The 5,741-nt window shown below is 41.7% G+C and overlaps 1 long non-coding RNA gene across 1 annotated transcript; it reads right to left on the bottom strand.

Annotated features, from left to right (window-relative positions):
• Positions 1-598: 598 nt before the first annotated feature.
• LOC137858626 (uncharacterized) lies at positions 599-5,457 on the bottom strand. The gene is made up of 3 exons (XR_011097895.1): positions 1,144-5,457; positions 962-1,069; positions 599-705 (listed from the first exon to the last, which is right to left on the bottom strand). It is a non-coding gene; the product is annotated as an uncharacterized lncRNA (long non-coding RNA).
• Between the last annotated feature and the right edge of the window lie 284 nt (positions 5,458-5,741).

Here is a 5,741-nt window from a genome sequence, read left to right as displayed (position 1 = left end):
CTCAGCGCGGCAAACTCACTCAGCGCGGCAAACTCACTCAGCGCGGCAAACTCACTCAGCGCGGCAAACTCACTCAGCGCGGCAAACTCACTCAGCGCGGCAAACTCACTCAGCGCGGCAAACTCACTCAGCGCGGCAAACTCACTCAGCGCGGCAAACTCACTCAGCGCGGCAAACTCACTCAGCTCTGTGACCTCACTCAGCGCGGGAAACTCACTCACCTCTGTGTCCTCACTCACCTCTGTGACCTCACTCAGCGCGGGAAACTCACTCACCTCTGTGTCCTCACTCACCTCTGTGTCCTCACTCACCTCTGTGTCCTCACTCACCTCTGTGTCCTCACTCAGCGCGGGAAACTCACTCAGCTCCGAGTCCTCACTCAGCTCCGAGTCCTCACTCAGCTCCGAGTCCTCACTCAGCGCGGGAAACTCACTCAGCTCCGTGACGTCACTCAGCTCCGTGACGTCACTCAGCTCCGTGACGTCACTCAGCTCCGTGACGTCACTCAGCTCCGTGACGTCACTCAGCTCCGTGACGTCACTCAGCGCGGGAAACTCACTCAGCTCCGTGACCTCACTCTGCGCGGGAACCGCAGCGCGGGAACCTCAGCGGTGCGACCTCATATCGGGAACCTCAGCGATGTGACCTCATATCGGGGACCTCCACGCGATCTTCCAAATCTTTCTCCACAGCCGAGACGCATGCCTGTAGGGGAGATGAGAGTCTTTCTTCATACTTCTTTTGACTTACATGTTGTGAAAGCGGTATTTCTTTTAGGAACAGCACAGTCTCGCAACTTCCACTTAGTGAACATTATGAGCTAACTGCACCAGTACCTTCCCCCATCGGTTTCTACTCACCGCAAGGCATAATTTTAGGGCACATTAAGGCACCTTTTTCCACGGTGCCTGTTGTCGAATCCTAACAAATACTTAAGAACATTCTTCAAAGTCAGGCTTACCTGTAAGCACTTGAGCTTCTGAGTTGGCGGGGCTTTCTTCTTAGCTTTCATTATCATTATATTTGGAAGGGCTTGAAAGGGAGCCTAGAAGTCATGGAAGTAATTTCACTGAAAACAGACAAGGTGAAGGATGTACTCAAACTCCTCAACATTAAAGAACTGTAGAACCCAGGAACACTTACCTGCCAGCTCCTGAACTTGAGTCATTTCCACACTGCTTCACAGTGACTTCGCACCACCAGGGTCTCACCACACTGAGAGGGCAACAACAACATAGCTAACTCATAGAGTCACTGAAACTATTTCACAGAGATGGGAGAAAACGTGAAGAAAAAGCAGCCCACCGGGGAACACTGAATCCGCTTCACCACAACAGCAGAAAAACACCCTAGAGAACCTGAGCCTCAAACTCCCCACCAGGAAGGCAATTCCCAACACGTCCTCAGGCTTCCTATATAGCAAAAGTCAAATGATCCACACCTGGCAGGTTTCACTTCACAAGGGTGGAGCCAAGAGACCATCTAGCTTTACTTAGTTATTTTTTGTTGCTTGTTGAAAGTAATGTTCTTTTTTTTTTTAAAGACTAATTTCAATAGCACCTTCTGCATATGCTTCTCTCTGTGGGTAGCACAGGGTTTGGGAAGACACTAGTCATAGTGTTTTGAACCTTCTACTCCAGTTAAAGTAAAATATACCTCAGGATAGGGGCTTTCACAGTCCAGTCCTACTGAGGACAGTAACTTCTTCATTAGCTCTAATTTGATGTGTTCAGCTGCAAACTATACAACAGCTATAAGTATTGAGAATGCACCTGGATGTACCTTTACCTCAGCAGATTCCAATATTGTAGCAAAAGGAGTGGGCTAGTTCCTGATTCTTCCTGCCCCAAAATACAAAATACAGGGTTGTTAGTACATTCTAGTCCATACACCTATCTTGTTCTTTAAGAATATCTGTATCCTTGGACATTTTTTGTTCTGCCTAGGCATGCAAGAGTTTCCTTGCCACTAAAAAAAACAGCCTTGAAGTCACAGAGGAGCAAAGCCATAGCTTACACTCTTTCTGTAAATTCCCACTTCACCTCCTCTTCTTCCTTGCCTGTTTTGTTCTTCTTCATCAGTGAAGAATATGCTCCCTAAAGATGAAATTGACCTAGATGATCTGAAGCCAACATGACAGTTTAGTTCCATATTTGTGCCATCTGTGGAAAGAATTATATCTTGTCCTTCTGGAAACTGTATAGAAAAAGGGCAAATCCTGTCACCGTCTTCAAGTTCAAGCTCTGGAAGTTCAGCTTGAATTGAAGGACAGGCACAGTTTTTAGTATTTTAGTTTGGTACTAGTTTTTATAAGATGAAACATTTTAATACTGTTGTTCTTGCAGCTGACCAAGTGACTAATTTTACAACTTTCCAGCAGCAAAATGTCCACCAGTGTCCAGAACCTGAATCACTTGGTATTGTAGTATGCTTGTTCATAGCACAATAGCTCATAGTGTATAGAAACACGAGTGCATTTGCAAACTCTGCCTGGCTGCATGTCCAGCAGGAACAAAGTCCTTTGTTTTTGCCTTTCCTCATCCCTATTCCAACTTCCCTCCCTCCTCTTCCTTCCCAGAGTAGAATCATCCCCTGCCCCACTGCCATGAAAGTAGAAATGGGCCCACTTTCAGCAAGCTGCTGAAAGATAACATGTTTTCTCTCTGTAACAAGTTCAATAAGGTATGATGAAAGCATATCATAGTTTCCTAAATTACATTAAATTCCTTAAATGGGATTTTTTTCTCAAATTGGAAACATCTCTCTTCTGTACATCAGATTGTACTCATCTACTCTAAGCTATTTATGAAGTTCAGTAGGATTTTATTTTTTTTTAATATTTCCTGGGAATTTCTACCACTCATGCAAATGATTTCATTATATGATTTATTTTTTGTTAACTCAATATCTGTGCAGTAAAAGCTCAGATATATAGACATATGCAGTTACCATAAAGCAACCACAAAGTTTTGGGAGCATCTCGGATACCCAAAATGCAATCTATTGCTACTCACAATGAACTTTCTGACCTGCAGGAGGATGCTATGCAAGGTCCAAATGATGCTAACACAATCATACATGCTCCCTGAAAGTGAGAAATTTGCTTGCACATAGCTATGCTTTTGCAGGAGAATGGTTCTCCATTTGGGTGGAAGAAATAATTCTGTATGAGACTATCAATTCAATGTATTTTAATTTTCACTGTAAATGCAACTAGAATTTTAGGAATATACATTTTACAAAATACTAAATAGAAATACAAATTTATCATGGCTTGCTCAATATCTTGAACATGATACACTGTCAAGAATCACAGAACCATGTAATGGTTGGGGTTAAAAGAAAGCTTAAACATCACCTGGTTCCATCCCCCTGCCATGGGCAGGGACACCTCCCACCAGACCAGGCTGCCCAAAGCCCCATCCAGCCTGGCCTTGACCACCTACACGGATGGAGCATCCACAGCTTCTGTGGGCAACCTGTGCCAGTGCCTCACCACCGCCTGAGTAAAGAATTTATTCCTAACATCTAACCTAAATCTATCCTCTTTTCATTTAAAGAATAGTATCTGTTGGGACAGTACAGGGATGTAGAGAAGTAACCACTGAGGGCTACTACTGGAAAAGAGTGCTCCTCAATGTGTGCTCTGGTGCTCTGGGAAAGGGGCTGCTGGAGCACCACCTGCTGCACTGCTAAAAAATTGCTGCACTCTTTGCTGCTGGGGACTGGCATTTCAACTACAGAATGTATGTGCATTCACATGATCAGGCAATGCCTTTCTGATGTTTTCTATTATTCTGACATTTACAGTATTTAGCCTGTGCTGCTTAGCTTTCATTTGCTCTCACTTTTCAGAGAACCTTTGGCAAGCTGGTAATGTAATAGTTGTTACAGAGAGGGTGATGGATGTTTTTGCAGCAGTGGAAGCTCACACATGAACTTGTTCCAGCTATGAATTAATTTAGGATACTTTGCAACAAGAAGGGTTGCAAACACTGTGTAATTTTAGGAACATGGAACCCTCTTCAGTTAACAGAAAATAATAGGTACCTAAGAAATGAGATTTGGCTCTCAGTAGTTCCCCAAATTATCACTTCTGTGTGAATAGCCTTCAACACTTGTAATAATGCTGACCTCTGTTTCTTCTGGATAATTGCTTTGATTATGCATTGCTTGTTTCTGTTGTTGTCTTACAGCACTGACAGATGTAATTTTGTTGCTTACTGTATAGATGCCTAATGGAATATGATTTCAGCTCTTGAGTCTCAATGAGGGTCTTAACTGCAAGACTATCATTTTTTCCCCGTTATAATAAATGTTTGTCACTATGGCTAGGAAAAACTAGACAGTGGAAAATATCTATCATGTCTAGCCTAAAATACAAGCATAACTAATCCTACCATAATGGATAAATATGCTATATCTGTAGCTGATAAATCAGGCCATATTACAGTGAAATGAAGTGTAGATAAGGTGAAAGAACTGCACATTGAAAGGGGGAGCTGAAGATATGTGGAAACTCTATGTTGGTATGACCAGTCGGGAAGAGAGATGGATGTCAGTGAGAAGACGTCAACGTAATGTTTGCTTTATGCAACATATCAAAACAGACAGGATATTAAACTGTATTAAGACAAGCATCTATAGGTAGATTTACAGGTAGACAGCAGCATTTAAAAACAGTGGGTGACTATGAAAGGGAAAACAAATAATATGGAAAGACACTCAACTGAAAAGAAAAAAAAAAGGATAAATACGAAACTAAGCTTACAAAGAATTATTAGGATATATATATATAAATAATAAGTGAAAGAGTAAAGGTCAACTGAATGTCCATGTTTCATCATTTTTTCTTAGTATGGGAAGAAAACCTAAAATAAGAAGTAAAAAAAAATAAAAAATAAATGTGTAAAATTCATAGAAGAAAGCATATATTTACACAATGCATCATTAACTAAGTAACATGAATTCCCCAAAGTATGTATCTTCTATACTTTGCAAGATATGTTCTATCCTAATTCCAATTTAATACAATTCTGAAGCCTTGCTATTGATCTTTAAGGCATCATTGGATGAGGACCCAGCTAAATTGGGTAGTATCCTTTCACCCATAACATATGAAGACAAATAAGCTCTCCTTGTGTAATGCAGCAACAAACTGTGATGACATTCATGAGGACTAAGTCTAGTTTGTTTCAGGCAAAGTGGATTGATAATGCAATGAGTAACTGTAGAAGGTTATATTGAACCACAGCCTGATTGCTTTTAAAGTATACAGACATATCTGTCTGGTAATGGTTTCCAACTGTAAGTGAAGCCAAGGAAATAAAAACATCAAGCAGCTCAGAAAGCTGAGTACCTAAAAAAAAAAAAAAAAGAAGGAAAAGAGGGAGTGAACAACACTTCAGACAATCGCAGTGCAGATTTATCTTACTAAGCACTTGGATTCTAAGGACATAATTTGGATAAACTGCATGTAAAAGATACATGTATAATAAAGATACCTGGAATTGTACCACAAAATGGTTAGGCATTAATTTTCAGCCTACAGGCAAAAGAAAATAAATTCACTAAGATCTTGACATGCTCTTCAATAATTTTATCATTACTGCCAAAGAAAGAGTGTTGCCTTCAGGGGGCAGTGGCGGCCTGGCTCAGGAACGGCACGGCGACCAACCCCAGGCCGCTCGGTCCATCGGCTCACACACACCAAGGTGGTGGATGGCAAATGGCATTTGTTG

This window comes from Anas acuta, chromosome 1 (genome assembly GCF_963932015.1).
Source record: "Anas acuta chromosome 1, bAnaAcu1.1, whole genome shotgun sequence".
NCBI lineage: Eukaryota > Metazoa > Chordata > Aves > Anseriformes > Anatidae > Anas > Anas acuta.
The sequence above is the reverse complement of the archived record's forward strand: the minus strand, read 5'-3'. Positions and strand labels throughout refer to the sequence as shown.